This window comes from Poecilia latipinna, unplaced genomic scaffold (genome assembly GCF_001443285.1).
Source record: "Poecilia latipinna isolate Pla-1442-1.1 unplaced genomic scaffold, P_latipinna-1.0 Scaffold565, whole genome shotgun sequence".
NCBI classification, from domain to species: Eukaryota; Metazoa; Chordata; class Actinopteri; order Cyprinodontiformes; family Poeciliidae; genus Poecilia; species Poecilia latipinna.
In genome coordinates, this window is record NW_015113181.1 from 227,201 (window position 1) to 234,556 (window position 7,356).

General features: G+C 38.6%; 1 protein-coding gene across 1 annotated transcript in view; it reads right to left on the bottom strand.

Annotated features, from left to right (window-relative positions):
- st6galnac3 (ST6 (alpha-N-acetyl-neuraminyl-2,3-beta-galactosyl-1,3)-N-acetylgalactosaminide alpha-2,6-sialyltransferase 3) overlaps nucleotides 1-7,356 on the bottom strand; it is an 85,577-nt gene that overhangs the window by 29,602 nt on the left and 48,619 nt on the right. The window lies entirely within an intron of this gene.

Consider the following 7,356-nt stretch of genomic DNA (forward strand, 5'->3'; position numbering starts at 1 on the left):
AGTGTCTCTTCAGACGTAACCCGTCTGTAATAGACGGTTATTCATGGAGCGCTAAATACAGAGAGACTTTGAAAGAAGGTCTACATGTAACATTAGGCGAGTGTTTACACTGAATAATCTGAGAGATTAACTAAATATTTAGAGTCTGAGTTGCTGAATTTGCAGTCATGGGGAAAAAGAAGGATGTTGCCAAAATGTTCTTGGTTAATTTAAAATCAGGAAGTCTCATCACTTTTATTAAAGCAAGTTTCTGCAGCTTGCTGATTTAAATTTACATTCTAGAGTTTAATCATTAGTGGAAAACATTTAAGAGAGTTGATAATCTTTCCAGGAGTGGATGTCAACTTCACCCCAGTTTTGTGGGGTCAAAGAAATGACAAAATAAATTCAGAAGCTACATCTCAGATCCAGCCACCATTTTAGGAGAATAAGACTCATTTGGAAAGGTTTCAAAAGTCTCTTCTCTAAAATAAAAGCTGAGCTTCAAGGTTTCTGGAAGAATTACTTTTAGACGGATGAGACCAAAGTACAAATGTTTGTCTGTAATACACAGAACTATATTTGTGGAAAGCCAAACATCATGTCAGCAAAAATACGTCATCACAACTGTTAAGCATGTTTGATGATGTGGGCTTTGATTTTTATCGAGTTGTTGCTAGAGCTTCAAAATATTTTAAATCGCAGCAAACTTCACAATATCAGTGCTAAAAGTTTTCAAAGTTAGCAAAAATGCTAAGGCGTTACATGCAGCATTAGCTCTGCTATTAGCCCATAAGCGGAACTGCGCCCACCGCTGAAGATTACTAATTAAAACGTATTAGAACATTAGCGGTGGGCAATAAATCAAGACATGATCAATATCAATATTCAATAATTTCACTGAACTCCGATCCAGAACCGCACAGCATTCTGGGAGATGTAGGCAGAGGAAAGACCATTTAACCTCTCACAGCTAGCTACGCAAAGTTGGTGGAATCAACTCACCCTCTCTTTGGTTACCTAGCAACTCACTCACTCTTTGGTTGCCTAGCAACAACCTGTTGAGTAACTGACACCAGTATTTCAGATTTCTAAAACAGAAAACGAATTAATAATTATCGATATTGACTGATATGAAGTCTTTATTTCGCGTTTTTGAGCCATATCGTCCAGACCTAATTAACATTAAAATGTATAAAGTATTAAGTTACGTTTATTTGAAGAGAATTGCTAGATCTAGTACTAAGTGTAATTTACTAAAAAGAAAACAATAATTAAATTTTTGAAGATTAAACCGAAGATTAAAAACTAAGTGTGAAATTATTATCTCTACATGGTCAAAAGCCTTACATTAAATAAAAATCAACAGAGAAAGCAGATGAAGACTCCTGTTAAAAGGATAACATCATAATGATGAGCGGTGCGGTATCGTGTTTTTCCTGACTTGTACTCCCCTGCTGCGCCCTGCTTGATCTTGGCTGCTCTGTTTACTGACACTTTGCATGCAGAGAGCATCTATCATCCTATCTTGCTTCACACCCGCTGCATTTGTCCCCCTGTCAAGTTTACAGGGGAGGGAAAAAAAGCAAACACAAACACCCAAATGACCGAGCAGATGGCGCTAAATGACGGGAGCCAAAACAGAACATATTTTCCTGCTCTCGGCCTCCCTTCTGACGCGCACCGAGCCTGGCTCCCACTGATCTCCTCGTCTCCGCCTGGCAACCAGCAACTTTAATAATTCTCTCAGAGCAGAAGACGTTGTCTGTTGCTTTCATGCCCATCACCTCCCCAGCAGTTTTCTCTCATTAATTCCACATCACCCCAGTGAGTCTGAAGCAAAGACTTTGAGGAGAATACGGATGTTAATCTGTGTGCTTTAGAGTCTAACGTAAATGTGTGTGAGGTGTTTGTTTTGCAAGCAACCTGACATCCTTTGTGGCCCGAGCGGGACTGCCCGGTACTGGTAAAGTGGTTTGTACTTCATTTTGAGGGTGAAATCTGGTCTGAACTGAAAAGGTGGCATCCATCTCACTTTGGATGCTGCAGCGCCAGCATCTAGATCTATGGATAGATTTATTAGTCATCAAAAAGCATGAAAGCTGAGAACAAAAAGCAAAGTGGCAATGTTTATTGCTTTTCTGCAGGATTTTCACAGCTGCCAGGCCTCTAAGGGAGTTTTCACATCTGATAGTCCGGTAGACTCGGTTCGACCAAAAATGCAACATTTGTTACATTTTCAGCTGCTGTTGTTCCCTTTCACACTGAAGTCCAAGCACTTTGAACACTCTGGTCCCCCTCTTCGCCTCTGGGGACGCTGCACCAAGAACCACTGAAGGAAACGACATGCAAACCTCTGAAGAAGACATGAATGCAACTTCCTTCTTCATGAAATGTAAACAAAAATGAAGTGATGTCAGATTTTAGTGATTGTAGGATTTCTCCTCAGTCTTTGGTAAAAACCCAGGAGCCATTTCTTAAAATTAAATTACATTACATCAACTCTGCAATATAAAAGAAAAGAAAAAAAGTAGTAAATGTTTATGAGGACAAAATATGTTGAAAAAAATGAAGAAATTAGCAAAGGGATGAACTGATCTGTAATCACTAATTTTACTTTTTGTTTTGTTTTGCAGAGCTTTTCTGCTTGGTTGAATAATTTGCTTTTACTCAATTTACCGAATCTGTGATCAGAGCAGGAACACTTCATGTTTGATTTACTCTTTCAGTGTAAATCTCCCATGTCTAATTTTTGGATTTTTGTCCCATTTGTTGCCTTAGCTGTCAAGTTTTTCATGAAGCAGCAGCAATTTTAGCTCAGGTTTAGCTCATAAAGTATTTCCAGTCTGCATGTTTAGTTAATACTTTTTAAATGAACTGTAACTCTTTTCAATAAATCAATAAGTTTTACTCCATTTATATGATGCTGTATCATTCATACCTGATCATAAATCATAATTATGCTTATTCCTGAAGTAGGCCACTTCTAGAAAAAACATAATTAAACTAAGCAACAGTCTAATTTGTTAAACTTTTTACATCCCAGAGGAAAAAATACAATATCTGTACAGTAGAAAGAAAGGTGTGTGTGCGGCTGTATAACATGGTAGCCATTTAAGCTGTTAATTGAGGTCAACTGGCTGCACTCTAATGCCTGGAAAGTGAATCACAGTCAAACGCAGCCTTCCTCTCTGATAGTCATTTCAAACAATTACCGCCCACAGACAGTGTCATCCTCTCAGTCACACTCTGCTATAGCTTCAAAGCTAGTTTCTCCTCCGCCCCGTCTCCTGAAACAAGCAGGCAGATTTTTCAAAACGATTGTGTAAGCTCGTTTCTCATTTCAAAAGACAAAGCTAGATCCGTCAACGGCCCTGGACGTGAATCAAAGGCGACCACACACAATTTTGGCTACGTTTTAGGGAATTCAGCAGCCGTGATAATCCTCAATGTGACGCCATCGGTGGGATGACGTGATGTTGGGAGTTATTGTCACCTTTTCTCGCCTGTGTTGTTTCCCAGCATTTGACAAATAAATTATCGTTCAGTAAAATACCATGAAGTTCTATAGTACATACCTTTAGAAGCTAGTTAAGGGTGCTTTCACACCAACCCTGTTTAGTCTGATTTAATCCAACTCTAGTTCGTTTGTCTTGAAAGTTCGGTTCGCTTGATGTGGACCGAAAAAAGCGAACTCTAGTCCACTTAAAAACCTTGGTCTCGGTTCCGTTGAAGTGAACTCTGGTGCAGTTCGAATGCAGATGTGAACACCAAATGGACTGGAAACCACAACAAAAGAAGGAAGTGGACTACAGCACAGGGCATTCTGGGTAAATATAACCAAAACAAATGTGTGATTGTAGCGCTAGCGAAGGAAATGGCTTGTTGTCTTTAACCAAAGTCAAAACAGAAAACCTACAACCGCTGAAATCTGATACCACTCCAGTTTTGTTTACATTTTGAAAAGAAGGAAGTTGCGTTCATGTCTTCTGCAGAGGTTTTTGTGTCGTTTCCTTCACTGGTTTTTGGTGCAGCGCCCCCACAGGCGAGGAAGGGAACCACACCAGCTGAAAATGTAGAAAATGTTTTTATTTAATTTTTATTTTTGGTTGTTGTATTTTATTTTGGATATTTAAAATGTCTTCCAGTTCCAGTGTGGAATAAATTAATCTTTATTAGTCTATGAGAGGGCAAACCTGCATTACTATGCCATTATCTTTATATTAGATTAAAATGTTCTCTGGACATTTCAGGGACAATTTATCGTCCAGCAACATCTATTATTGTGAAAGGCCTAACTGATGTTACCGTGTCCAGTTTTTAGCAGCCTGCACTAGAAATTTACTTTGTAATTTATGCATGGAAGAAAACCATCCTTTTTATCTGTTGTAAATGAAAAACATACAACAGATCTTTCCGTTATTGGTTAGGTTATTTTTGTGCCAAAGAGGTTCAGTGACCTGCACTCTGATGCACAGAGCTATGTTGGTAACATCTATTTCACTGCTTGCCGTACCTCAGCTCAACCAAACCCGAACCCCAAAATGAGATTCAGTGTGATCACCTTGATACCAGCAGTGTGTCAGATGTAATGTATGCATTCAGCACATGGTAATGAGCATGTGCCCTATCCTCATGGAAACAGACCACCTGTCACATGTCCACAGCCTCACTATTTATGTTTCAGCAAAACAAACATTAGGATGGTAAATATCAGACGTTTGACGTCTGAAAGTGAAAATAAAAACCTTAAACAATCACAATTTTGAATCAGATGTGAGCTGAAAAATGAGTAAAATCTGTTGTTATGTGGACTTTTATTCTGCAATACCAGCCACAGAACTGGACTGAATGAATCCAAGCAAGTGTGCATCTGTATTCCACTTGTGAAAAAAATGTAGGAGTTGACTGCATAATTTATGTTCAGAATGAACGAGAAAGAAAAATTACTGTACAGATTGAGTTCATCCAGAGTCCAAGAGATGACTTCTGGCCTATCTGGCAGAGCAGCCAAAGCATTGATTGCATCGCTTCGTGGGTCAGATATGGGACAAGAATTAATTAAAGGTGACCTGTTATGTTTCCTTGAACAGGCTAATATAAGCATATGAGCTATAAAAAAACATGTTCATTACATTTTTAGATAATGAGAACCTAGTTGCTCAGTTCTGTGTAAGAGCTGTTTTAAGGTTTCTTGTCACTTTAAATCCAAATAAGCTGTTGCTGGCCACACCCTCCAACTCAACGTTTACACTCGCACGTGAAAATAGCTGCAAAAAGATGCGCAATCATACATCTTTGAAAAGCAGAAGTGGAGCCTCCTGCACAGCCAACAAGAATGCATCAAGTAGTTTCACAACAAAACACTTGTCTTTTCCAGCAGCCATTGTACAGCACATAAAACGGTAAAAACCAGCTGACCAAACAATCTGGAGCTCCACTTGGGTTGTTAGGTAATGGACTGGGCTGGGATGGGGTTGCTAGGTAACGGCGCAGTGGGACTCAACCATCAGGAGGTTTTTGATACGGCTCATTTTTCCAAAAACCATTCACTTAGTGAGAAAAATAAATGACTAGGTGTTTTTTTAGAAGCACTTGAGACCTAAATGCGAGTATAAAAACGTGCAAAAAGTGAAGTGGACTGTTATAAGGTGACTTTTTAAATATAATTTCTGAAGTCTATCTAAGAGAACTCCAAAATACGGTTCAACAATTAACACAGCCTCAGTTAGTATCCAGATTCTGCAGGTATGGAAAATGGATGAACGAATCTCCTGTTGTTTTCATTGGACTATATTTTTCCCTGGATTTCATGAAATCTTGATTTTTGAATTCTTGATTCCAAGATGAAGAATCCCACGATTATTCCAAACTGTGGCCAACACAAGAGAAAGCAGCATCTCTTTTGCTAAAACAGATGAGTCTGATCTATGCATTATTCAAGGTGAGTCTGAAGTGTCTTGGTAATCAAAGCCTAGCACCAGCAGAGAGGCTTTTTCAACCAATGCCGCATAACAGATTATTGGCTTTGCCCTAGCAGAGGAGCAAAGTCTAGCAGGGTTGGTACCAGCAACACCACGGTGCTGTTACCTTCATGCACAACACCCATAAACCATTTATGAGGATTTAATTTGCATAAAATCAGACCTTGGTGTGTTTGAAGGTCTGAGCAGGTTGGCAGGGGTCTGAATACATTTGTCATAAGTGCAACTTTTCCACTCAAACGAGTGGAAAACAGCATGAGGCAAACTTGGAAATGCCTTCAACCTTTTCAGCATAAGATCTAAGACGGGCGGGTAAAAACCGAGGATTAGTGAATCTGATGAGGGCCAATTTCAGAGATTTCTCCAGGGGCAGAGATCAAGACAAAGACCTAAGATCACCTATTACACACAGAACCGCTGATTATCATTGATTTAGAGCTCAATAATCAATTAATCTCACCTGGTTTGTTGAATAATTTAGAGCCGCTTAGAAACTGGAGCTATACCTTTTCAAAAACCGACAATAGGGAGTAATCCCACTAACCGTGGTGCCGGTAAGCTCTCCCTCGCTGCTCTTAAGCCACACCGGGTCCCCTCTCATACAGTAAAGGAGATTTATGGAGGCTCACTTATAAATGTGCTTTGAATTCGATATGTAACACCCTCTCGCTCCTGGTTTTACAGGAGGCTTAGAGAGCACACTGTCGTGACTTTACATTTTTATTTTCGTCACGTCGTTGGTAAATAATGCTCCACACAAATCAAAAACCCTAACCAGGGTGACAGATGGAATAATGAAGTGATTATTCTTCCTTTAGGGGGATATATTCTAATCAGTTTGGCACTTTTACAAAACACAGGGCTACCTTTTCAGTTTTTATTATTTAAATATTTCCTTATTAAAACATTTTATGCATCTCTAAAGTCTTTAATCCAGGGATGTTGTAACTTTATGGGAAATGAGAGGCGGATACAGCGTGGGAGGTAAGAGTGGCTGATGTAAGCAAAACTGGAAGACTTTCATGATGACAATATATTTACTGAGGCCTTGCAAAGAGATTTTTATTTATTGTTTTATTAGTGCAATGCTTTTCAAGTCTGACAGGAGTGGATGAGGGGAAGCTTTCAATGCTATTTTTTTTATCAATTATTCTGACGATTCACTGGATAAAAAAAAAACTGCAGATTTTTTTATTAAATAATTTAAGCCTTTTTTAATGCAATATTAGAAATACATAAAATAAAGCAAATAAACAAATAATTCATTTTTTAAATAAGAAAGTAAACATTTTATTGCCTAAAATGTAATAAATTCCTTTAGAAAACGCTAGGGCTGAAAAACATCACGTTATTATCAAAAATGATTGATTATTGCTTTTTGTTTTAATTATAT